This window comes from Sapajus apella, unplaced genomic scaffold (assembly GCF_009761245.1).
Source record: "Sapajus apella isolate SASKATOON/1434 unplaced genomic scaffold, GSC_monkey_1.0 scaffold59, whole genome shotgun sequence".
Classification (NCBI taxonomy): Eukaryota; Metazoa; Chordata; class Mammalia; order Primates; family Cebidae; genus Sapajus; species Sapajus apella.
This window is the reverse complement of record NW_022436999.1, coordinates 12,058,552-12,086,536: the sequence shown is the minus strand read 5'-3', so window position 1 is coordinate 12,086,536 and position 27,985 is coordinate 12,058,552. Positions and strand designations below refer to the sequence as shown.

The window sequence follows — 27,985 nt, the reverse complement described above, 5'->3', positions numbered from 1 at the left end:
TTTTTTAACTTTACTGCCACAGTGCTTTTGTCAGTAAAGTTAAATCATAGTTCGCTTTATTTACAGATATATTTTTAACCTGCTGATAGTCTCTTAGTTATCTCGTCATTTCACTTTCCACAAGTTTATATTAACTGAATTAGAACCATGTGTATTTTGTGTGTATGCGCATACTTTTTTTTTTGAAATGGAGTCTCACTCTTGTTGCTCAGGCTGGAGTGAAATGTCGTGATCTTGGCTCACTGCAACCTCTGCCTCCTGGAGAACCATGTGTATTTTTAAATCAACAACTGTGGTTCCTCTGATGCATACTGAATAAATTATTCACCTTTCAGGTTTAACTTCTATAGATCTGAGTCACTTTCTAAATTGTTACTGGAAACAGCAATTATAAATTAGCTGAGTAAATGTGCCTTTGCTAATAGGAACACTCATAAAATTTCAGAGCACTTAACAATTTCACAGCATCACTACATTGATTCTTAACTACAAATCTAGGAGATAAACAAGGCAAGTTTAATTATTGTTGTATTCATTTTACAGGTGGGGACATTGAAGCAAAGTCATTTGCCCCATGCCATATGGCTTATAAACAGCAGAATTAGGATGTCATCTTCTGGCTAATCTTTCAGCTGTTTGATTTTGTTTTTCATATCATCTCATTAGAATCAATGATATGTCCAGGCAGTGGGCAGTGAGGGAGTGGGGAGAGGTGGAAGGATTTGTTTCTCATTTATATTTTTTAATTCCTAAACATTTCCACTAGAGAGATAAAATTTTCCAAAACAAATAAATGCATTACATTTTGCCCTCCATGTTGCTAGTTTCTAGGGCATCCATGCCTAATTCAAAATATATACATCTTTTGAATGTAGCATTTTACGTTTTCAAATTTATGCAAGATACAGAGAGGAAGGGAGACTGTTGCATGTTTTAAAACAAGGTTAACTCCGTATGGAACCCTGTCTTCTCAAACAGTGAATTTTCCAGGATTAATTATGACCAAAGCAAGATTTAGTCATGGACTAAAAGTAGCTGCAGTATCATAGAATTCTAAAATGTTATTCATATAAGTTATGTGTATAGAATGAGCACATTATAGGTTTCTAACTAGAACTGCAGTGTTGTTGCAGAAACTATGCAAGGGTATTAATATGCTTACTTGATAGTTGGTATTTCTATAATTAACTAATGATTTAGTACATCTGGTAATTTGGACTAGGAATGTGAGCAAATCAGAATGTATTAACTACTGAAGGAGGTAGAATGTTTCCTGTTTTGTAGTGTTAAGAAAGTAGACCATTTAACTGACTCTTACCCTGAAGAAGATGACAAAGGGTCAGCCAGGTGCCATTCCTTATCAGAGACTGTAAGTTTCTGTAGTCTTTTTGTATGGAAGTGATCTGTAGATAAAAGAAGGATTTACTGTGACTTAGATTGTTTTGGAAATCTTAAGAATTAATTTTACAATACAAATTGCATTGTGTGAGAAATCTATTTCCATGTGGATTATGAAAAGCCCCTTCTGCAGATCCAAGGTAAACAGAATTATTCTCTTTGTTCTGCTATAACTGAATTAATAATTGTGATTCTTGATTGGAGATGTGGGAATGGGGCGTAGGACTCGGCAATACTTTTCGTGATAGATATCTTTTGTTAGCAACCCCAGATTCAGTCTTCGGTTCTTTACTCTGCTGTATACCCTGAAATTCTCAATTTTATATGCTGTATCAAAGCCTCCTGTGCCTTTTAATTTCCAGGTTGAGTTAGAGGTGGGCAAGGGGCAACCTCAGCAGGAAGTCAAAGAGGGAGGGAAATTAGACAAGGGTGTTTATTTTCACACCAGGTTGCCATATGCTGGTTGTGTCTCTCTGTAGAAAGCCACTGTTCCTTTCAAGACAGTCCTCTCTAAATGTGTGTTTTTTTTTGAGTTCCCAGACCTGTACTTGTTTCTTTTGCCATAAGGTGGTAATGCTGCTGCTGTTACCCTGGATTACTGAACTATCCCTTTTATTTATCTGTACCTTCACTTCTGTAAATAGTCCTTTTGTAAGTCAGCCTTCCTCAGGTTACTATAGGTAAAGTGTGCCATCTCTTTTCACTTTGAAACCTCCTTCCTTCTTCCCTCCTCCTTCCTCCTCTTCCTCCATCCTTCCCTCCTCCCCTTTCCTCCTGCTCCTTCCTCCTCCATCCTTCTCCTTCTTCCTTCTTCCCTCCTCCTCCTTCCTCCTCCTCCATCCTTCTCCTTCATCCTCCGTCTTCCCCCTTCTTCTTGTTCCTTTCTTTCTTGAGACTGGGTCTCTCTCTGTGACCCTGCCTGGAGTGCAGTGGTACAATTATAGCTGACTGCAGCCTCTACCTCCCAGGCTCAGGTGATCCTTCCACCTCAGCCTCCAGGGTAGCTGAGACTATAGGTGTGTGCTACCACACCTGGCTAATTAAAAAAAAAATTTTTTTTTTTGTAGAGACAAGGTCTTATTATGTTGCCCAGACTGGTCTTGAACTTCTGGCCTCACGTGATCTTCCTGCCTTGGCTTCCCAAAGTGCTGGGATTACAGGTGCAAGCCACTGTGCTGCGCCTTTTCTATTTTTTTAATGTAGGCATTAACTGCAATAATTTTTGCTCTAACAATTACCTTTACAACATCCCATAAGTTTTGTTATGTCGTGTTTTTTCATTCATTTCTTAAGTATTTTCTAATTTCCCTTGTGATATCTTTTATGACCCATTGCTTGAGTGCATTATTTAATTTCTAGATATTTGTGAATTTTCTAGTTTTCTTCTTTATTGATGTCTAGATTCATTCCACTGTGATCAGAAAAGATGTCTTGTATGATGCCAGTCTTTAAAAATTTATTGAGACTTGTTTTGTGTTCTAACATTTGCTCCGTCTTTGAGAGCATTCCATGTGCACTTGAGAAAAATGTGTATTTTCTTCCCAGCTTTTCTTCCCAGGCATTAGAGTAAACAGAGTAATTTACTAATAGTAGATCCCTCTGGAGCCAGGGACCATGGCCCCCACACTAGGAATGTGGACTGCCAAGCTGGGGAGGGCATGGAGCAAGGACAAGTAAGAACGCCACAAAGCATTCTCATCTTTTTGTGTATGTGTGTGCTTTATTTATTTATTTATTTATTTATTTATTTATTTATTTAATTTGGAGACGAGATCTTGCTGTGTTGTCCAGGCTGGACTTAAACTGGACTCAAGTGGTTTCCCCACCTCAGCCTCCTCAGTAGGAATGCACCACTGCACCTAGCCCTACCATTTTTAAGTTGCCTTTTTCTTAATTCAGTATTTGTTTGGTTGCCATAAAGCTTTAGCTATTTTCCAGAACTCTGGCAGTTAGTTTTTGCTTGTTTTTCAATGTTTCTGTGGTGGGATGGGAGTTCAGAGCCTTCTTCACCGTTTTCTGATTCCTTGGCCTCTCATTTACTTAAAAAAAAATATTTATTATGGTAAGAACACTTAACATGATCTGCTTGCCCTCTTAACAACTTTTTAAGTGTGCAATGCAGAATTGTTGACTCTAAGAATAATGTACAGCAGATCTCTAGAACTTACTCATCTTGCTTAACTGAAACTTTATGCCCAGTGATGAGAACCTCCCTGTTTCTCCCTTCCCTTAATTTACTTTTTTAATCCATTTGTGTTTCCCTGACTGCCATTCTGTAATTCCTTTACAAAGAGTTTTATTTATACATCTATATACTTCTGTTACCTTCTCCTGGTAGGCAGAGGTGAGAGTTTCTCAGGCAAATCACTTATTTTTTCGAGCCTTGACTTGTTCTTTGTAAATTGAGAAAACTCTCCTTTACTCCACTCTTGCCTCCTTCACTAGATTCTTAGGAAGATCAAATAAGAAAATAAATGCGAAAGTATTTCATAAAGTTAATCTAATTATTTAATGTATTGATATGACATCTCATCAATGGCTTATTTTCTTTTGTTGCCGAAATATGAGTCATCAAGAGCTATTATGTAGAAATAAATTAAACTGGGAGGTTTGTGAATCTATTCTCTATTTCACATATTTTATCAGCAAATTATGGGTACAGCAGAACATACGTAGTTTTTGGATCACTGCAATCTAAATGATTGCCCTTGAGCAAAGAAAGAAAAGGGAGCAAGCTAGAGGAAAACCCACATCAGCAAACTTCTTTCAATCATTTGCAATCAAATAGCAATTTAAACATTGCCAATTACATTCATATACTTTTATACCTAGTATATTAAAGCACAAATTGATTAAAAAGCTGTACTGAGTTTTCTGTGTCTTAGAGATCATTCTGAATCTTGTTTTCCTTATACTTATATCAATTTCCATGTTCCAAGCACAAGACCCAAAGATACTCTGTCAGCCATCTGAAAGTGTTGCTATTTTGGAGATAGAAAACACAATAGGAATAAGATGGGCTGTAGGCATATTTGTATGAAATTAGCTTTTGATTATAACATGTTGCTTTTGTTAGTTAAAAAACTCCTTATATACAAATTAGGTTGGGTCTGGTGGCTCACACCTATAATCCCAGCACTTTGGGAGGCTGAGGCAGGCAGATAACTTGAGGTCAGGAGTTCGAGACCAGCCTGGCCAACATGGTAAAACCCTTTCTCTGCAAAAAATACAATAATTAGCCAGGCATGATGATTTGTGCCTATAATCCCAGCTACTCTGGATGCTGAGGCAAGAGAATTGCTTGAACCTGGGAGGCAGAGGTTGCAGTGAGCCAAGATCATGCCATTGCACTCCAGCCTGGGCAACAGAGCAAATCTCCGTCTGAAAAGAAAAAAAAAATTAAAGGTATGATATACTTTATGGAAAAAAATATATCCTTATATTCCTTTTATGTTTCATTAAACATATTGTCCTCTGGCAGTGTCAGAACATCCTTATTACATACTTATTGCTGTACTTTATTAATTGACACTTTATTGTCTTCATTATTGTATATAATGTTATTTTATTTAGAAATACAGAATTATTCTATAATCATACTCTGCCATCCTCTTGCAGGACTTCCCTACCAATGTATGAATGTATTAGAGCTTATTAAATATTTGAATTTCATGTATATTAACTTGTAACACATTGACATAAGATATTTAGAGATAGGGATACTCAAGGCTTTGATCTTATTAATGTATTGTAATATTTATAATGGATTTATGTTTTCAGACTTTAATTGAAAATTGTCCTGTGAATTTGACATCTAGTCCAAGAAAATAGAATATATATGGAAAAAATATTTAGTAGGGAATAATATGATATGTCAATATGGTTTAAATGAGAAATGTTGATTTGGACATGTTATTTTTAAAATATTAAATGTGAGAGCTGTAGTTTCTTGTCTAGATAGCATTCAAGTGTTTGACTAACTTAGCCAACATGTAACCATTTTTTACGTTTGCAGGATATATTGGTTTGTACCAGCATAAAAGCTTATTTTCTTCTGATTCCTTAAGAAAGATAAAATTTCATAAACTTATAAAACTTCAAATTGTTAAGGTTTTGGCAAGCTAGGCACTTTAATTTCACTTTCTAGAACTCATTATTTTCTAGGAGAAATTATCTGTGATTTTAATTTTTATTCCATTTTATTGTTGGAACTATTTACAGATAAATAATGAGGAGAGGATTCAAGAGTTTTCATGCAAACATAGCTCTTAAAAAGTTTAAATCTTTGCTCCAAGGAAATAAATGTTTAGAAAATTCTTACTGTAAGTATGATTATAGCAGTTTCCCAGAGCTAATAAAATATTTGATCAGCTAATGAAAAATTCAGTCAGTGCAATTAAGCAGCTAATGTGAAGACCTGAATCAGAGTTTCAAAGCTCCTAAGAACCACTTACCATCATCACGTATGCTCAAGTGCTTTTCACTCAAGTCTTAGTAGTATACTTTCTTGTTCAAGGTATACTTCAGGGTTTAAGAATATTTCCAAACCTTAGCTTCCTATTGTGTATGTATGAATGCATTCTGTCCAAAGCCACACTCTTAACTATAAACTTGACAATATATGTACTCATTGCTACCTCCTTCTGTCCATTCTTACTGGCAGAAAGGCCTGTCCTGCATTTGAGGCCAGTCCCACCACCTGTGTTCCACGGCCTACTTTTGATTCAACTCAGGGATATTACACCATCTCCCTCCTCTTTCAGATTCAGATCATCTTCTCTCTGTTGAAATGTTTCCTTTACCACATGAATGTTTTCAAATTTCCGTCTTGAAACTACATGGTTGCTTTATCAACCCTGAATCTTCCTCTGACTACTGCTCTTTCTTCCATATTCACTGAAAAGACACTAGAAGAAGTCTTATGCTTACTCCCTCTACTTCCTTATTTCTGATTCACCTACCAAACCTAGTAGGATTTGGCTTTTACTTAGAATCTGATTTTACTGGTTCATAGTTAACTTGCTAATTACAAATTGTGTGGGTCACTTGTGGTCCTTTTCTTATTTTACCTTTCTCCAATCTATCTTTTCTAGAAAGGTAAATTTCTAAAATTCAAACCCAATTACATTATTCACCTACTAACATTTTTCATGAGACCCCATTATCTGTTTTAAAAGATATTGAATGGGCTGGGCATGGTGACTCAGACCTGTAATCTCAGCACTTACCAAGGCCAAGGCGGGAGAAATGGTGGTGGTGCATACCTGTAGTCCCAGCTATTCAGGAGACTAAGATGAGACAATCACTTGAGCCCAGGAGTTCAAGGTTATGATCGTGGCACTGCACACCAGCCTGAGTGACAGAGTGAGACCTTGTCTCTGGACAAACAAAAAAGATACTCAAGACATACAGGACCCTCAAGATAGACACTAAGAATACATCATGTTCTCTCAGGCCTCAAGTTATTGTAGACTTTTTTCATTTCTAGAATACACTCTTTGCTTCTTTATCTACCTGGCAAGTTATTTCCCTTTCATGTATCAACATGTTTTCTGTACTCTCCTGACTTCTCCAGGTGACCAATTCCCTTATCATTAAAAATGGCTTGTTTTCATGTTTTTTTTTTTCCTACTAGACTTTGATCTAGAAAACAGGTACTGTTTGTCTTCTCATCTAGCACCTAACAGAGTAGTTGGTACATAGTAAGTGTTCAAGATATGTTAATTGAATAGCTGTATTCTTTTTAAGAAAACTAATTTTTAACATATCTAGGTGTCAGCCATTTTATCTGTTAAACAGCAAGATAAGATGATTTCAAATTTTTCCTTCCAGTTTTAGGATTCTTTGTTATTTCCCTTACTGTATTCCCCTCACTCATGATTCTTCTCACTTATTTTACAAAGCATTTAAAATTTATTTTTAATAATCACATGGATTAATTTTTAGTATATAGTTAAAGAAGGATGGGCTTTTATCCTCTTGATATTTATTTTATATTGTTTTTTTAAATTATTTTAAGTTCCATAAAATATTAATTTTTGCAGATGAGGCCAAATATATATCAAGAGTAAACTTTGGATTTTTTTCTTTTTCTTTACTTCCTATTGACTAATTGTAGCAGGTTCACTACAAAGCATGTTCTTTTTTGTTTTGTTTTGTTTTGTTTTTGTTTTTTTTTTTTCCTGAGACGGAGTTTTGCTCTTGTTACCCAGGCTGAAGTGCAATGGCGCGATCTCGGCTCATCGCAACCTCCGCTTCCTGGGTTCAGGCAATTCTCCTGCCTCAGCCTCCTGAGTAGCTGGGATTACAGGCACGTGCCACCATGCCCAGCTGATTTTTTGTATTTTTAGTAGAGACGGGGTTTCACCATGTTGACCAGGATGGTCTTGATCTCTTGACCTCGTGATCCACCCACCTCGGCCTCCCAAAGTGCTGGGATTACAGGCGTGAGCCACCGCGCCCGGCCTGAAGCATGTTCTTGATGTAAGAAAACTGTGTGGCCTGTTTTGAACTTTGGGATAACAGGTGGAAATAATTTTTCTCTCAAAAGTAGAATTCAAGAAAACAGTTGGGCTTTTTTCTTTTTTTAACTTTTTAAAGTGATGAAATAAGAAGTCTACATTTTTAACTATAAAGCATTTTTATAATGTATTGAAGCAGGTTCTGTAAAATTAAACTTTTAAAACTTAACGATTTTAGAAAAAAAGTCATATGTAACTCATTAGAATGTGTTTTTATTTAAAATATTATACCAGCATGTGCATAGTTACAAGGCATTGCCAAAAAATGTAGTCTGGAAGCAAAATAGAATACTGAAAATAATGCTACAATTTTTTAAATAAGAGGAAAATATTTTCTTTACACATGAAGTTTTTGGTCCAAATGATATTTAACCAATTAACTGGCTAATCTGTTGAAGCATTCTATTTCAGAAAAGCTTCATTTTGTGTACCATTTGATTACATTAGCACATTACTTCTGATAATGAGAATAGATTTTTTTTTTTTTCTAAAGCGATGTTTTTTCCAAAGCGATGTTGTGGTTTTACTGCTGGAAGAGAGCACAAGTTTTCTGTGGGCCTAAATATTAAAAATGTTTCTTAAAAACTTGAAATTATTATATATTAAACCAGAACTTTTGGAACTTTTTCAGATTTTTCTGCTGTAGTCACTGGTCCTTTGACTGAGATATTTTATGAACCCATTTTTACTGGCTAGAAAATATAATTTTTCATAATTAAGAAAAAACATCATTTTATCCAGTTGACTTTGTCTTTGCTTGTTGTTTGCTTTAGAGATTTATCTAAGCTATTGACATGATTCAGATTCTAGTGTATGAAATAGAGCTTTTGAGAAGTTGTTTTGAATGGAAAAATAAATACCTTAAAAAATACCTAGCTTTGAGTGTATCTAGTCCTGTTTGATTTTTTTTTGTTTTTTCTTGCACTGATAGTTGTATTCTGTTGTAATATATATATTTGAGTATAAAATTGGTTAACACATTGAAAGTTCAGTTTATGAGACAGGATAAATTTAAATCTCAAAGCAATTTTCAAATATACTCATTAAGAAAATACAAGTATTTATATTTTAAATAAAGTAATTTTCCACTACATACCCTATCACCCTTTTATTATTATAGGCATCTTCTAATTTCCAGGAAAACTTCCTGTCCACCCCAGTAATTGATGTATACTTAAGCTTGTTCAACTCATGGCCTACAGGCCACATGCAACCCAGGACAGCTTTGAATGCAGCCCAACACAAGTTTGTAAACTTTGTTAAAACAGTATGACTTTTTGTTTTATTTTGCTTTTAGCTTATCAGCTATTGTTTGTGTTAGTGTACTTTATGTGTGGCCGAGACAATTATTCTTCTAATGTGGCCCAGGTAAGCCAAAAGAGTGGACACCCCTGATGTATAGCTTACCCTTCATTCAATCCCCTGTCATCTTTTTCCAAAGCTTCATAATTTGTGGTATTAATTGTTTTCATATTTTTGTTTGTCAGCTATTATCATGGCCACACTTTAGATCTATGTCTTAACTAACCAGAACCTAATTTAGATTTTAAGGTTCTGTATTCTCTAATTAGAAGTTAGGATGATTTTTTTAAATGATGGCAAATAAATGTGTATGTTGCTATGAGGAAACTTATCTAGTGGGGAATGTACAGCATTTATGATACGTAGCCATAGTATGTAGAAGAGTGGTAGAGATAAAGTGCTTTGTGAATTCACAGGAGGAAAGAAGTAATTCTATCCGGACAATCCAGAAGTGGTGTAATCTAAAACAGTTGTTAAATATTTCAAACATAGAGAAGTACAAAGAGTAATACAATAAAGACATGTAATAATTGTGCCACCTGAAATTAACGAATATTATTTGCAAACATCAAACAATTCTAAACTTAATATCTTTACTCCTTCTGAACAAAACAAAGACCTTAGAATGCTTAAACTCAGGCTTCCCCTTCTATTTTCTTTGCTATTTTTGTTGCTAGTTTGGTTTATTGTTATTGTTGTTTTTGGCTTATGTTTGCTCCTTGCATCCTGCTCTTCCCATTGGAGTTTAATTTGCTTCTTACTGAAACATTTCCTTTAGTGGTTCTTTCACATTTTCCTTTTTTGGCTCTACTATACATTGTGTTTTCCTCACATATGTTTTGCAGTTCACTATTTTCTATCCCTCTGTGGATAATCTAATGCTTAACCTGTCCATTGAAACTTTTATTCCAATTTCTGTTTGATTCTTTTAAAAAAAGAAAACGCCTATTCTTTTTGTATTGTCCTTTCCCTGCCTTATGGCAGCTATTCCTTTTGTGTTTTCTTTTGACGTTTAATATACTTATTTTAGAATTTCTTTCAGATTATTATCTTATCTATGATTCTGATGTGTCAGCCCTGCCATTAGTAGTGTCTTCTGACTCTTTTATAAGTGAGGTTCATTTACATTTTTGTTTCCATTTTACTGTGAAATTTTTTTTAGTGTGAGTTGTTTTCCTGCAGGTCTTGGATTGTGAAGGCGTACTGTTACAGAGATTCATATTTGCTTCTGACAAACTCCTTGTGGTTTCACTGACTCTGAACCAGTAGTTATTCTTGATTTTTTGAGGGTGGAGGAGGCTTGAGTGGTCTCATTCCTTATGTGTGATTCCTTTTCCACCCATGACCCATGGATGGAAAAGCTTTCTTGTGACTATCCCCAAGCTAGTAAGTGAAGATGGGTTGCAAGCTTTCTTGTGACTATCCTCAAGCAAGTAAGCAAAATTTTCCTAGGAGCTGTTTCATAGATGGAACAGTATTTTGTAGAACTAGGTTACATACAGGGCTGCAAGCCCAGTTTCAGCTTCCTACCTCTAACAGGACTGAGACCTGTTTCCTTTAATAGAGAATAACAGAAAACCTCACAGTTGACTTTGGCTTAAGTTCAGGGTACATGGAGATGATTAATGGAAAATATGTTTGGAAAGGTGGGTTTGATTCAAGTACAGTAGGCCTTGAATGGTAGGCTAAGGAATTTGGACTTTCTGCTACATATAGCAGGAATCCAATGAATGTGTTTTTGCCTGAGAGTCATGCAGAGCTTTGCTCTAAGAAGATTAATTTGGTAACCATGAATAGGTTGGAATGGAGAGAACATACTGTAAATAGGGAGATCAGTTAAGATACTGTTCACATTAGTGTGTGAAAGAGGTAATAAAGACCCAAAATACGGTAACAACAGTGGCAATGAAAATGATGTGAGAGGTAAATAGATGTTTATAGAGAGATTATGACATAGGTTTCACACTGGCATGCAGGAGAAAGAGCATTCCAAGATAACCCCAGTGAGGATGTTGAAACTATTAAGGGAAATCAGACACAGACAGAACGTTAGGCTTGTACAGAAAGATGAGTTCAGTTATGAAAAAATATTATCTTTGTAGTACCAGTGGGATACCCTGGTACAAAGGGCCATCCAAGCAGATAAACATGTTGGACTATAAATACGATAGAAGCATACCAAAAGAGATGCAGGGCTTAGTAGAACAGAAGCATTAACTGAAGCCATACATTTCAGATATAGAATCAGGAATTGGGGTAGAAAGGAGGTAAACCAAGAAGAAAATTAGTAATTAGAAAATAGACGGAAAAAGAGAATTCTGGGGAATGATATGTAAAGAGTAGTAGAAGTATGCCCCATGGCATAGGCTGATATTATGGAAACCAGAAACTGGAAGCATTTCACGGCTGGTGACTATCACTATTAGAGAGGTGGAGGAAAATGTTGATGAGGATGAGGTCCAAGAAATGGCCATTTGATGGTGACCAAAGTCAAAATACAAGGATATGAGGAACAAGTGGTAGGAGAGGCAGTGAGAGTGGAAATAATGTAGTAAATTCTCTTTTGAAATAAAACTACTAGGGTATACATAGTATTTGTGAAATATAGATCTGTATTGTGTATGTTTATCTCTATACAAATGTATTATATCATGCATATATGTAAAAATTTTTCCCATATGTCTGTTAGCATGTAGGTATTGACACCCTTGGGTTACTTTATTATCCTGTGGTAAAAGATTAGCAAGCAGGATTCTTCTTATTCTTTGAAATCTCCACTTTGATCTTCATAATTGGGGTACAGTGAAAGGGGAAAGAGAAGGCAACAATATTATCGTTGGAATAGATGTGGGAATAGACAGGAAGGTCACAGGGTTGGGAAAGGAGAGGTACTTATTATTAGCGGAGGGTAAAAGGGCTTTGGAAATTTGGGCTTTGGAAGACTTATCTTTTGTGAAAGCATGCTTTGTATTGAAATTATCAGAGAAGATAGAGGGTAGACAAGAACACTTACACATAATTGAATGCTCTGTGCCAGGTGCTTTACATAAATTTTCATGTTTAATCTTTCAAAAACACTAATAAGGAGTGCATATGATAGTTCTGTTTTTAATTTTTTGAAGAATTTCCATACTGTTTTCCATGATGGCCTTACAATTTACATTCTCATTAACACCATACTAGGGGTTCTCTGTTCTCCACACCCTTGCCAACCCTTGTTATATGTTGCCTTTTTCATAGTAGCCATTCTAACAGGTGTGAGGTGGTACCTCATTGTGATTTTAATTTGTGTTACCTGATGATTAGTGATGTTAAAATTTCTTTGTACACCTTTTGGCCATTTGTATGTCTTCCTTTGAAAAATGTCTGTTCTGGTCATTTGCCCATTTTTTAATCAGGTTGTTTTCTTGCTATTGAGTTGTTTGTGTTCCTTCTATATTTTGGATATTGGCCCATTATCAGGTGTGTAGTTTGCAAATATCTTCTTTCATTCGATAGTTGTGGCTGGGTGTGGTGGCTCATGCCTATAATAATCCCAGTACTTTGGGAGGCCGAGGCAGGCAGATCACAAGGTCAGGAGTTGGAGACCAGCCTGACCAACATGGTGAAACCCCGTCTCTACTAAAAATAGAAAAATTAGCTGGGCGTGTGGGCTTGCACCGGTAATCCTAGTTACTCGGGAGGCTGAGGCAGGAGAATCACTTGAACCCGGGAAGCAGAGGTTGCATTGAGCTGAGATTGTGCCACTGCTCTCCAGTCTGGGCAACAGAGTGAGACTCCATCTCAAAAGAAAAGAAAAGATAGTTACATCATCACTCTGTTGACTGTTTCTTTTGCTGTGCTTTTTAGTTTGATGTAGTCCCATTTATGTATTTTGCTTTTGTTGCATGAACTTTGGAATCATAACCCCAAAAATCATTATCACTGTCAAGACCAATGTCAATAATTTTTTCCCTACGTTTTTTTTCTAGTAGTTTTACAGTTGCAGGACTTACATTTAAGTTTTTAATCCACTTTGACTTGATTTTTGTATCTGGTGTGAGATGACTCCAATTTTATTCTTCTGTATGTGAATATCCAGTTTTCTTAACACTATTATTTAGGAGGAGACTATTCTTTCCCCATTGTGTGTTATTGGCATCTTTGTTGAAGATCAACTGATTTTATATGTTTGGATTTATTTCTAGGTTCTTGCTTCCATTGGTGTATACTGTTTTTATGCTGGTACCATGCTGTTTTGATTACTTTAGCTTTGTAGTATACTTGAGATCAGGTAATGTTTACGTGTCTCATTGTACATTTTCTTAAGCTTTCCTTGCCTATTCGTGGTCTTTTCTTATTCTATATGAATTATAGGATTCTTTTCTCTATTTCTGTGAAAAATGTCCTTAGGATTTTGATAGAAAATGTCATTAGAATTCAGTGATAGAATCATTGAATCTGTAGATCACTTTGGATGTTATGTACATTTTGCCAATATTAATTCTTCTATTTCATGAATAAGGAATATTTTTCCATTTACTTCTGTCTTTCATCGATGTTTTATAGTTTTCAGTGTGTAGTTCTTTCACCTCCTTGATTAAATTTGTTCTTAAGTTGTTGGGGTTTTCTGGTTTTTTTTTTTTTTTTGGTAGCTATTGTAAATGGGACTGTTTTACTGATTTCTTCTTCAGACAATTTTTTGTTAGTGTATGGAGATGCTACTGATTTCTGTGCTGATTTTGCATCCTGAAGCTTTACTGAATCAATTAGTTTTAACAGTTTTTTGGTGGAGTTGTTAGGGTTTTCTATAAATAAGATCATGTTCTCTGCAAATAGAGACAATATAACTTTTCCTTCTCATTTTAGATGCCTTTTACTTCTTTCTTTTGCCTAATTGCTCTGGCTATAACTTCCACTACTGTGCGGAACAGAAATGGCAAGAGTGGGCATTCTTGGCTTATTCCTAATCTTAGAGGAAAAGCTTTCAACTTTTCCCAGTTTAGTGTGATGTTAGCTTTCATGTCATATATGGCCTTTAGTGTGTTGAGGTACATTCCTTCTACATGTAATTTGTTGATAGTTTTTATCATGAAAGGATGTTGAATTTTGTCAAATGTTTTTTGTATCTGTATTGAGATGATCATATGGTTTTTGTACATCATGTGACTGTGATATATCATTTTATAGATTTGCATATGTTAAATCCCTGTGACAAATCCAGCTTGATTGTGGTACATTGATTCTTTTAATATGCTGTTGATTTTGGTTTGCTGATGTTTTGTTGAGGATTTTTACATCTATATTTATTATAGATATTAGACTGTAATACTTTTTTTTGTTAATGTCCTTGTCTGGCTTTTGTATTAGGGTAATGTTGGCCTCATAAAATGAGCTTGGAAGTATCCTCTCCTTTTCAGTTTTTGGAAGAATTGAAGAAGGATTGGTATTAAGTCTTTTTTTAAATGTTTAGGAGAATTCAGCAATGAAGCCATCAGATTCTGAGCTTTTCTTTAATGAGATTTTTTTTTTTTTTTTAATTACAGATTCAGGCTGGGCATAGTGACTCACACCTGTAATCCCAGCACTTTGGGATGCCAAGGCAGGTGGATCACCTGAGGTCAGGAGTTTAATACCAGCCTGGCCAACATGGTGAAACCCCATCTCTACTAAACTACACAGATTAGCCACGCTTGGTGGTGGGCATCTGTAATCTCAGCCACTCGGGAGCCTGAGGCAGGAGACTCGCTTGAACCCAGGGGCGGAGTTTGCAGTGAGCCAAGATTGCACCATTGCACTCCAGCCTGGGCAACAAAAGTGAAACTCTGTCTCAAAAACAAAACAAAACAAAAACAAATTCAATCTCTTTACTTTCTATTGGTTTGTTTACAATTTCTATTTCTTTATAATTCAGTCTTGGTAGGTTGTCTGTATCTAGGAATTTATCTATTTCTTCTAAGTTCTCCAATTTTTTGGTGTCTAATTGTTTAGTAATTTTTTTTATACTTATGTGGCCTCAATTGTAATATTTCCTCTTTCATTTCTCGTTTTATGTATTTGAGTCTTCTTTCTTTTTTCTCAGTTAATCTAGCTAAAAGTTTGTGAATTTTATCTTTTCAAAAACCAACTTTTTGTTTCATTGATTTCTTTTCTATTGTATGTTTAATCTATTTCTACTCTGATTTTTATTTCCATTTGTATGTCTACCTTTTGTTTATTTCCTTTCTTTATTTCCATTCTTACTTTAAATTTGGGCTTCCTTATACTAACTAGTTTTTTAAGGTGTAATATCAGGTTATTTGAGATTTTTTTTCTTTTTAAATATTTTCATTTATTGGTATGAATTTCTCAGGACTGCTTTGGCTACATACCATAAATTTTGGTATGTTTTGTTTACTTTTTCATTATTCTCAAGATCTTTTTCTTGAGAATCAAAACTTCCCTTTTGATTTCTTCTTGAACCATTGATTGTTCAGGAGTGTGTGTTTTAATTTCCACATTTTTGTGAATTTTCTAGTTTTTCTCCTGTTACTTATTTCTATTTTCATATCATTGTGGTTATAAAAATTACTCAACATGATTTGAGTCTTACTTAATTTGTTAAGATTTAGTTTCTGGCCCAACATATGATTTATCTTGTAAAATGTTCTTTGCACCCAAGAAGAGTGTGTATTCTGCTGCTGTTGGCTGGAATTTTCTGCATATGTCTGTTAGGTTTATTTGGTCTAAGGTGTAGTTCCAGCTTAGTGTTCCTTTACTGATATTCCATGTTGATAATCTATCCATGGTTCGAAGTAAAATGTTGAATTCCCTACTATTATTGTATTGCTGTCTATTTCTCCCTTCAGATATGTTAATAGTTGCTTTATTTAGTTAGGTACTCCGACATGGATTCATATATATTTACATTTGTTATATCCTCTTGATTAATTGATCCTTTTATCATTATCTAATGACCTTCTTTGTTTCATATGATGGTTTGACTTAACATCTGTTTTGTCTGATATAAGTTTAGCTGCCCCTGCTCTTTTTGGTTTCCATTTGCCTGGAGTATCTTCACTTTCATTTTGTGTGTGTCCTTAAATGTGAAGTGAGTCTCTTTCGGCAGCATATAGTTGGGTCTTATACTTTTTATCCATTCAATCACTCTATGTGTTTTGATTGGCAAATTTGGTCTATATACATTTAAAGCAATTATTGATAGGTAAAGATTTTTGTTAATGGTGTTCTAGTTGTTTGGTTGTTTTGGAGACCTTTTGTCCCTTTCCTCTTTCCTCTTTTTGATTTGATGATTTTCTGTAGGGGCATGTTTCTATTCCTTTCTCTTCATCTTTTGTGTATCTACTGTAGGTTTTTGTGTTTTTGTTACCATGAGGTTTACATAAAACATCTTATAGTTATGCTAGTCTGTTTGAAGCTGGTAACAACTTAACTTTGATCACATACAAAAACTTACTTTTATTCTCTGTATTAGTCTGTCTTCACACTGCTAATAAAGACATACCTGAGACTGAGTAATTTATTTTTTTTATTTTTATTTTTTAATTATTTAACTTTAAGTGCATACTATATCTGGCATTTCTCCCCGTGTTATCCCTCCCCACCCTCCCCTCCCTCTCCACCCCCTGCTGTCTCTCCCCTACCCCCCACAACTGCCCCCAGTGTGTGATGCTCCCCTCCCTGAGTCCACATGTTCTCATTGTTCAACACCCACCTATGAGTGAGAACATGCGGTGTTTGGTTTTCTGTTCTTGTTTCAGTTTGCTGAGAATGATGGTTTCCAGATTCATCCAAGTTGCTACAAAGGACACGAACTCATCGTTTTTTATGGTTGCATAGTATTCCATGGTGTATATGTACCACATTTTCTTTGTCCAGTCTATCATTGATGGGCATTTGGGTTGGTTCCAGGTCTTTGCTATTGTACCCACAGGGCTGCAATGAACATATGTGTGCATGTGACTTTATAGTATAATGATTTATAGTTCTTTGGGTATATGCCCAGTAATGGGATTGCTGAGTCAAATGGAATTTCTATTTCTAGATCCTTGAGAAATCGCCATGCTGTCTTCCACAATGGTTGAACTAATTTGCACTCCCACCAACTGTGTAAGAGTGTTCCTATTTCTCCACATCCTCTCCAGCATCTGTTGTCTCCAGAATTTTTAATGATCACCATTGTAACTGGCATGGGATGATATCTCAATGTGGTTTTGATTTGCATTTCTCTACTGACCAGTGATGATGAGCATTTTTTCATATGTTTGTTGGCCTCATATATGTCTTCTTTTGAAAAGTGTCTGTTCTTAACCTTTGCCCACTTTTGAATGGGGTTGTTTGTTTTTTTCTTGTAAATTTTAGTTCTTTGTAGATTCTGGTTATTAGCCCTTTGTTAGATGGGTAGATTGCAACAATTTTTCCCTATTCTGTTGGTTGCTGATTCGCTCTAATGATGGTTTCTTTTGCTGTACAGAAGCTCTGAATTTTAATTAGATCCCATTTGTCTATCTTGGCCTTTATAGCCATTGCTTTTGGTGTTTTAGTCATGAAGTCCTTGCCTATGCCTATGTCCTGGATGGTTTTGCCTACATTTTCTTCTAGTGTTTTTATGGTGTTAGGTTTTATGTTTAAATCTTTAATCTATCTGGAGTTAATTTTAGTGTAAGGTGACAGGTAGGGGTCCAGTTTCTGCTTTCTGCACATTGCTAGCCAGTTTTCCCAACACCATTTATTAAACATGGAGTCCTTTCCTCATTGCTTGTTTTTGCCAGGTTTGTCAAAGATCAGATGGTTGTAGATGTGTGGTGTTTATTCTGGGGCCTCTGTTCTGTTCCATTGGTCTATGTCTCTGTTTTGGTACCAGTACCATGCTGTTTTGATTACTGTAGCCTTGTATTATAGTTTGAAGTCCTCCAGTGTGATGCCTCTGGCTTTATTCTTTTTGCTTAGGATTGTCTTGGCTATGCGGGCTCTCTTGTGATTCCATGTGAAGTTTAAAGTGGTTTTTCAAGTTCTGTGAAGAAGGTCATTGGTAGCTTGACGGGGATAGCATTGAATCTATAGATTACTTTGGGCAGTATGGCCATTTTCACAATATTGATGTTTCCTAACCATGAGCATGGCATGTTTTTCCATCTGTTTGTGTCTTCTCTTAATTCATTGAGCAGTGGTTTGTAGTTCTCCTTGAAAAGATCCTTTACATCCTTTGTTAGTTGTATTCCTAGGTATTTTATTCTCTTTGTAGCAGTTGTGAATGATAGTTTGCTCTTGATTTGGCTCTCTGTTTGTCTGTTACTGGTGTATAGGAATGCTTGTGATTTCTGCACATTGAGTTTGTATCCTGAGAGTTTGCTGAAGTTGCTTATCAGATTCAGGAGATTTTGGGCTGAGATGATGAGGTCTTGTAAATATACAATCATGTAATCTGCAAATAGAGACAGTTTGACTCCCTCCTTTCCTAATTGAATACGCTTTATTTCTTTTTGACTCTCAGTTCCACATGGTTGGGGGAGGCCTCACAATCATGGCTGATGGTGAATGAGGAGCAAAACGCATCCTACTTAGTGGCAGGGGGACTCCCCTATAAAACCAACAGATCTCATGTGACTTATTCACTATCATGAGAACAACATGGGAAAGACCTGCCCCCATGATTCATTTACCTCCCACTGGGTCCCTCCCATAACAGGTGGGAATTATGGGTGCTACAGTTCAAATGAGATTTGGGTGGGGACACAGCCAAACCATATCATTCTCCCCTTATATTTTATGTTTTCTGTGTCAGTTTATGTATTTTTACATTATATATCCATTAACAAATTTTTGTAGCTATAGTTATTTTCTGGAAATGCTTTTGTCTTTCAACCTTTATATTACAGTTATAAGTAATTTACACACTACCAGTACAGTGTTAGAGTATTCTGAATTTGACTATATATTTACCTTTACCAGCAAGTTTTATACTTTCATATTTCTAATTAGTGGCCTTTTGCTTAAGCCTGAAGAACTCCCTTTTGCATTTCTTGTAACACAAGTCTAAGGGTGATGAACTCCCTCAGTTTTTCTTTGCCTGGGAAAGTCTTTATCTGTCCCTCATTGGCAAAGGATAGCTTTGTTGCATAAAGTATTTTCGATTGGCATTTTCTTTCTTTCATGAAATCTTCTCACTTACTCCTGGCCTGCAAGGTTTTTGCTGAGAAATTCAGCAGTGGTCTTATTTAGGTTCCCTTATATATAATATGCTGCTTTTCCCTTCCTGCTTTAAAAATTCTTTTTCTTTGATTTTTGAAAATCTGATTATAATGTGTCTGGTGAAAGTCTTCTGTGGGTTGAATCTGATTTTGCATCTTTCTATTTCATGTACCTTTATGTTTACATCTTTCCCCATATTTAGAAAGTTTTCGGACAGTTTTCCTTTTTTCTCTCTTTCTTTCTTTTGTTCATTCTCTCTTTTTCCTTCTTTTTTTACTTCTTTGAGGCAAGGTTTTACTCTGTTACTTAGGCTGCACTGCAGTGGCATAATTATGACTCACTCAAGCCTTAACCTCCCAGGCTCAAGTGACCCTCCTGCCTCAGTCTCCCAAATAGGACTACAAGGACACATCACCACTTAGGCACCTGGAGATTGGGAAGGCAAAAAAACTGTGGGATTCCAGTGGCCAAACCTGCAGGGGTCTGTTGTTGCTATGCTGACTGCTAGAGTCCTCAGCAGCCAGCAAAAGCCTATTAGTGTCTTCTGCAGAGCAAGCTGCTGCGGTCCACATCAGTGAATACCGTGTATCCTCAGGGGTGAAATCTCTTGTTGTAGCCACAAGGGCTGTTGAGGTCCTTAGCAGAGAAGGCTGCTGGAATCCTGTGCAGAGCAGGCCACTAAGGAGTAGTGATTTCTGCCTATATGGCTAGTACTGATAGCCCCCATCCTTCTTTGTTTCCACCCATGCCAGTCTCTTCATCAATCTGGGTTGGGTATAACTGAGGCAGGTTGTTGACTGCTCAGGCAGTACCCTGAAAATTTTGGGAAGCTGCTTTTTCATCCTGCTCTCCATTTCCATGCCCAGGGATACTTACAAACTTGGGAGTTCCCTCTCTATACTGAGTAGTGCTGGCCTTGGGGATGGGATGATGAAGGCAGAATGAAACTGTTTCCTTCTTTTGTATGGTTATTTATGGGATTTTTATGTGGTTACTTATGGGATTTCCCTTCCAGTGTATTGCTGTAGTTTCTCAAGTAGATTCCTGAGCTCTTTCAGAGTTACTCCCATTCATGGATAGCTGTCCGATTACTGTTCTTTGTGAAGAAAATGAAGGCCGAGTTTTCCTTCTTTGCCATCTTTCTGACATCATTCCTTGTTTTTCTTATAGCTTTGTCATATTTATATATTCCATGTTTAGCTTTCGTTTAGAATTTAATATTAATGGAAACATGCTCTCCATATTCTTCTGTAACTTGGTTTTTATGGGGTTTTTTTGCTAAGCATTGTTTGTGAGTCAGTCGTATTGATGCATGCACATAGATGTAACTTATTTATTTTCACTTTTGATAGTATTCCATTGTATCAATAACAAGTGTATCCATTCTCTTGTCCAGGGACATTTGGTTGTTTCTGTTCTTTTGCTATAAGAAACATGACTGCTGTAAATGCTATGCATATGCCCTTTGGAGTCCTTAGGTGGGGAAATCAAGTAGGCTACCTTGTCCCTGTCTCTGTTATTATTATTTTCCTCCTTTCCAGGTGGCTTACACCTGTCTTATGTCTACATTTTTTGCAAATCTAGAAAGGAGGGGAAGAAAGTTTATGAGGTACTGGGGATAGCAGCATTTACTACCTGTCACTTCAAAATAGCTTATTTTGTCAGACCATTACACATTGCAGTTCTCTAAGCCTCTGCCTTAGGCCCTCCTCTTTTCTCATTATATTCCTTCTTCCTAAATATTAACATTTATTTTTATGGTTTCAAATACCATTTAAATACTTGTAACTCCAAATTGATATCTTCAATCTCAAACTCTCTTCTTTTCACTTGGCCCATGTATCCAGCTACTATTCTGCATCTCCATGCATATGTTTCCACTATAATCACTTCAGACTCAAGTCCAAAACTAAAGTCAGGATTTTTCTGTTCTTTCCTCTCCCACTCTTATTTGCTTCTCCAGTTTTCCATTTCTCTGTGAGGGCACCTTCCCTGATCTATGTGACTATGTGACTAGGTACCTGGAAGTTGACCTTGACACTGCTTTCTCCTTCCCACCCTCATATCCCCACCCCTGTATCCACCCACCCATCCACTCACTGAAATATCCCTAAACCAGTAGTTTTCATTATTTTCACTGCCACCACCCTCATTCAAGTAACCATTGCATCAACCTGGACTAGAGAAACATTCTCCTAAGGAATCTCTCTGTATCTACTCTTGCTTTTCTCTAATCCATTGGGCAGCCATAGTGGCCCATTTCCATTACCAGGTTTCTAATAGCTTTTCTTCAGTGGCTTCCCAGTGTCCTTTGAATAAAATTCAATTTTTAAACATTTTCTATAAGGCCATCGTTTGTGTACTTTCTGCCTACATCTCTAGCCTCATCCTCAGCTGAAATCACCTGTCCGCTATATTCTCAATATGTACTATGTCTCCTTACTACTTCATACCTGTTCTTCCCTCTCTCTGGATCACCGTTATTATTCCCTTGCCTTCCTACCTAATTTTATCTCTTTGGATCTAAGCTTAACTGTCATTTTTTTAGGGATACCTGTTCTGATCTTATTCATGTTGGCTTCCCTTTTTATCCACACTCATCAAGCCCTACTTTCTCATTTGTAATATTTATATTTAATATTTAATATTTTTCTTTTCTTCTGGATTATAAGGTCAATGAGATCATGAAGTCTTTGTTCTCTGTTTTATTATCAGGGCTACTTCAATACCTGGCAAATAGTAGTCCTCGGTAATTTTTTTTTTTTTGAGAATGAATGAGCTGCATATATCTAAATTTCTGCATTTTTGTCTGCCTCACTCTTGGAGATAAATTACTCATCCTGCCTTCATAAAGATATGATGAAAATCCTGGCACATATTTGTTACTAACATGGAATTTCTAGTAAAAAAAACTTAAGTTAGACAAACCAGAATCAGGCAGATTTTTTAAGAAATAATATCAAAGAAATTCAGAAGCTAGTACATTGATTTTCATCTACTGTATTTCCAAAAAGTGACACTTGTTCTTCCCTGGGAGACACAAAAATCATATTATTTGCTATTTTTAGATTTTTTAATGAAACGTTGCCTTATTCTGTCTCTCCCAGGCATTATTCCAAATAAATTCATGGGAATGAGTATCATAATGTTTTTTTTTGTTTGTTTTTTTGAGACGGAATTTCACTCTTGTTATCCAGGCTGGAGTGCAATGATGCGATCTCGGCTCACCGCAACCTCCGCCTCCTGGGTTCAAGCAATTCTCCTGCCTCAGCCTCCCGAGTAGCTGGGACTACAGGCACGCACCACCATGCCCAGCTAATTCTTTTGTATTTTCAGTAGAGACAGGGTTTCACCATGTTGACCAGGTTGGTCTCGATCTCTTGACCTCATGATCCACTTGCCTTGGCCTCCCAAAGTGCTGGGATCATAGGCATGAGCCACCGCTCCCGGCCCATAATGTTTTAAGAATCAGTAAATAAAAACATTATTTATGCCATTTTCCTGTGTAATCTCATCTAAGTGTATAGTGGCAGTACTGAAATTAGACAGAAATCATAGTAATCTCTTGTGGAAATAAACATCTGACTTTGAATAGTATATTTAAAATTTATCAGATATCATTTGGCCTATTAGCTACTGTGTATTATCTATTTTTCATGGCCCTATCTATCTCATAGGCCATGTCCTGAGATATTCCTATGTTTAAATGTATGCATTATAAAGACAGAATCTATCCTTAGAGGTCTATCAGTTGAGATATCCAGCACTACCAATAATATCGTTCATAGGCTATATTATACTTAAGTAGCTATATCTTCTGTGTGTTCTATAGTTCACACTTAAATCAAGGAAGTAATCCTTTCATTAGGTAATTATATTAACTTTCAGTAATAACTGTTCTATCCAAAATACCCAGTGTGGTCTTTGATAGCAATAAATTACACAATTATAACTGGACTTATACTCCAGCTATAAGTCAGAAAGTCTTATCTGAGCCATCTAAATTAAGTTTTAAATATGAATAATGATAAATCATTGTGTTCATTTGGAAAAGATGTGTCTTTTAATTTCCAAATATGAGTTTTGGTATATAGATGGTCTAAATGTCTGGTATAATTGTTCGGTCTCTTTCCAAGTGTGTTGGTATAAATCTGAACTCAGTTTTATTATTAGTTTATTCAAATTGTATTCTCTTGCTGTCTAGATGGTAAAGTATAAGAGTAACATATGGCTGCCTGTGGCAGTTTGTTACATTTTTGGTTGGACTTTATAAAGCCATGTTTTTTTTTTGTTGTTGTTTTTTTAGATGGAGTCTCACTCTGTCTTCCAGGTTGCAGTGCAGTGGTGTAATCTCAGCTCACTGCAACCTCTGCCTCCTGAGTTCAAGCGATTCTCTTGCCCCAGCCTCCTGAGTAGCTGGGACTACAGGCGTGCACCACCATGCCCAGCTAATTTTTGTATTTTTAGTAGACACACGGTTTCACCATGTTGGTCAGGCTGGTCTCAAACTCCTAACCTTATGATCTGCCTACCTCGGCCTCCCAAAGTGCTGGGATTATAGGCGTGAGCCACCGCGCCCAGCCTGCCGCCATGTGTTTTTATAACCACATTGCGGTCAGAATTATGGACAGTATTTTTGACTTGTGGTGTTTTTCCAATTGACTTAAAAAATATATGATTACCACTCTGTAAATTTTTGTCTATTATTTTGGTACTATGCTTAGGTTAAGACACCTAACTATTAACTTTAGTTTTCAGAATGTTTTTGCTTTTTAGTGATAGTTGTGTGAGCATGCTATTGCTCTGGTTATTTTTAAATCTCACTGAGATAGACTTCAGGTTGTTAATGTAAATCTTTTATAGCTTTGGCTGAACTTCCTACAAAACTTGTGGGTCTTGATACCTGAGATCAGGTGACTGATCTTTCTTAATGGCAGTCAGATTTCAATTTTGTGCGCTATAGGACACAGATCTCTTTGGAAATGGTCTGTTTAATGCACGATAGCTTTAAATGCAGAGTTTAAAAAACAGGCCACCTTGTAAAAAGAAAGTCAGTCTCTAGAGTTCACTACCTTTCTTAGTTTGAACCAGTCCAAGTTTTTAACTCTCCATAGGGCCTGGTAATTTGAGGTGAAGGAAACTAATGTGAACTTTACATTTTCATTTCAATATGAATTCCAAGCCAATGTGCTTTAAGGATTGTCACAAACAGATTATGACAGGACAGAAAGGGTAGCTTGCCTCTTGGTCTTGAGTGACAAGCCCTGCCCTCTGCCCGTAGCTGAGAACTCAAAGCATTGTTAAATAGCACTAAAATGAGCTGAGTCCAAGACTTCAGCCAGATGGTCAATATAGGGCTTTTAAAGGAAGGGAAATAGGAAAAGAGTAATCTCAGAGGTACTCTTATGTTAAAGAACCAAGAAAATGAAGACTTTCTGAAGCTAAGTATAAATTATACCACCTTCTTTGGGAGCAAAAGCTGCTAAATACAACACAAGAAAATGACAGCGTAGGAAATCAAAGTTCAGGAACAAACCTTCAAGTGTGGTTTTCTAATGCTTAATCCTGTCTTCCGCTTTTCTCAGGATCCATCGCTCCTTTTCCCTTCCCCTTCTCTAAGGTCTGTTTGAAAGGGGTTTTGATGGGATAGGAAGGCAGCTTTAGACAGAGGACACATTAGGGCATAAGATGTCCTTTGTACAAGAATTATCTTAGACATGCTTTTGAAAACATGCTTTTTTTTTGGTGTTATTAAGAAAATAATCAAAGGTATGATTTTTTAAGTCTTTGAGTTTAGTCTGCTTTCAGTAAAAATAAGGTATAGGTACCAAAATAAGCAAACCTCATTTTTACTTTCCTGGTTTCTGCTTATAAGATTTACACATATTTAAAATAAACCCATGAAAAACAGGAATAGTGTCCTGGGATTGGCTAAACAGTCAGAGCAATTACCTCCAGGCTCCCAAACTCAACTGAGCTTGACTTTTGGAAATAAATTTGGCCAAGACTTCTTCCTCATTCTGTTTTATAAAGGTATACATGAAATGATACTGACTTCTGCCAGAAACCCCAGGAATCCTACTCAGTGATATACTTGTAATGGTCATGAAAGAATAAAAACACAGATGTGGATTAAGGTAGAAAAGTACACAAAACACTAAATTTTCATTGTGCTGTTTCAATGTGGCAGATTCTTTAAAATACTTTTGACATGCTACAATAATTAAAGGGCTTAAGAACATTGAGTTAAGATACATAAGGAAAAAAGCCCACAATTGAATAACAAAAATGAACTTTGTTTTGTTTTTTATTGGCATTAATGTACGTTGCTATGGTGAAAATATTTTGAAATACTTCACAGTAACAGTTTTGTGTAGCCCTAGAGGTCAAAAACAGCAATGTAAATAAACAGGACTTTTAAAGACTCATACTCACAGACATGTTTAATGTAAATGATTGCTAGAAGGGAAGGGCATTTTCTTCAGTGCTATGCAAAGACATGTTAATTGACTTGATGTTGGCAGTGAGAATTGTACAACTCAGCATTAGTAAGTCAAATTTAAAAATATTTGCTCATTACTCTGGATTATGACTATTTCAAAACATACTAATTTCAAACACTAATCATTTTAGATAAATGTTTTTTACACATTTATGGCATCAATGAGTATGACTGTAACATTTTACCTCTAAAGCTGAACTGTTTTATATACTTTCTATGGAAACGCGGCCATAAATTAAAAGATGCAACTGTTTTGAATATTTTACTGGTGGTCCTGTGTTTTCCTGCCAGCAGTGCAGCTGTTTCAGGTTTCTCAGGATAACATATAAAAAGCTGTATGCACATTGCAAGTTTGTGTTCAAATTGCCAAGCCAGATATGGTATGACTCAGTTTTCCCAGAAGTAAGCTGTACCAAAATGTGATGAATCAAAACAGCTAGTTGCACAGTGGTTTGTATTACAGCTATGAAAACCAATTTTCATTTACGATGGTTGGCTTTTCAAGGTTGACAAACATTCTACTGCAGTGCTTGAATTTTACTGTGAGTGAACATCTATTGAAGCTAAGACTATGCTTTTCTTTTGAGGATCTGAGGAAAGAAAAGGGTGGTACATCATCATCTGGTGTGTGGATAAAAATTAGCTGGAAACTTGTATCAGGAATGGAACATTTCAAGTTACCTATAAAAATATTACTTATTTATATGATAGTTATTGAATTCCCTGTGACGCCAGATTAATTTTTAGACACTTCTGAGGTAACATAACATTTACTTCATTTCTCATGCATCAGAATCTTAACAGCTGATATTTTATTGTGTCTTGGGAAGTAATAAGCAGATAACTTTATGGCCATGGGGTAGGTATGGTGAATCCCTATTTAAATCCTATGCAACCTAAGATTCTATAAAGAATTTAACAATGACTAATTTTTTTTTTTTTTTGAGACAGGCTCTTGCTCTGTTGCCCAGGCTAGAGTCCAGTGGTATGATCTCTGCCCACTGCAACCTCTGCCTCCCGGGCTGAAGCAATTCTCCTGCCTCAGCCTCTCAAGTAGCTGTGATTACAGGCAATTGCCACTACATCCAGCTAATTTTTCTATTTTTAGTAGAGACAGGGTTTCACCATGTTGGCCAGGCTGCTCTCAAACTCCTGACCTCAGGTGATCCACCCACCTTGGCTTCCCAGAGTGCTGGGACTACAGGTGTGAGCCGCCACACCTAGACAATAAGGACTAGTAACAGTAGTCTCCAAAATGGATGAGGGTAGGTAAGATGGGGTGTAGGAAGAAAATATTAAAACATTGATTGATTGATTGATAGAGTCTCGCTCTGCCTCTGACTTTTGAGTAGCTGGGATTACAGGTGCATGCCACCATGCCCGGCTAATGTTCTGTATTTAGTAAAGACAGGGTTTTGGCCATGTTGCCCAGGCTGGTCTCGTACTCCTGACTTCAGGTAATCCGCCCACCTTGGACTCCCAAAGTGCTGCGATAACAGGCGTGAGCCACCACACTCAGCCAGAACTTTTAAATATTTGTATTTCATCCCTGAAGTTTTCTATTTTTATAATATACTTAGTATATTATGTATAAATAAGTATACACATTTTGGAGATGCATGCTCAGATATGTTTTATGGCTATAAAATACTATCAAAATGTTTTTGTTCAATAAATATTAATTTTCTTCTTCTTTCCACTTTCCCCTTTGATCTTTGGCAGAGAAGCAAAGACTTAAGTTAAAACCTTGATTTGTGGCAATGTGAATAAGTTATAGCTAATTCCAGGAACTTAGCCTGCATCCTAACTTGATTCATTTTTTCGATTAGACTCTTATATTGCTGTATATATTTTCATTACACAGGTTTATTAAACATGGATACAAACGAAAAACAGACTTGTTGTTATATTTGAAATTATAAGTTGCTCATGCATTAAGATCTTGACACACAGGAAGTTTGAATGAATGAGTAAAAAAGGTTCCAAGTTATTAAAATATTCTGGTACCTGATTTATTCATTTGCCATACCAGTAATTCTAAGGTGGGTGAAGCTCCTTTACTTCCTGAAGAAACAAGGTAGTTTCTTAAACT

At 36.2% G+C, this 27,985-nt stretch overlaps 1 protein-coding gene across 2 annotated transcripts in view; it reads left to right on the top strand.

Annotated features, from left to right (window-relative positions):
• MNAT1 (MNAT1 component of CDK activating kinase) overlaps window positions 1-27,985 on the top strand; it is a 224,023-nt gene that overhangs the window by 194,738 nt on the left and 1,300 nt on the right. The window contains exon 8 of one of the 2 annotated variants that reach the window (XR_004259113.1): window positions 27,758-27,935. The exons of the other annotated variant lie outside the window; for it this stretch is intronic. The gene's annotated coding sequence lies outside the window, so the exon portion shown is untranslated. The remainder of the gene's footprint in view (window positions 1-27,757; window positions 27,936-27,985) is intronic. 2 annotated transcript variants of the gene reach the window in all.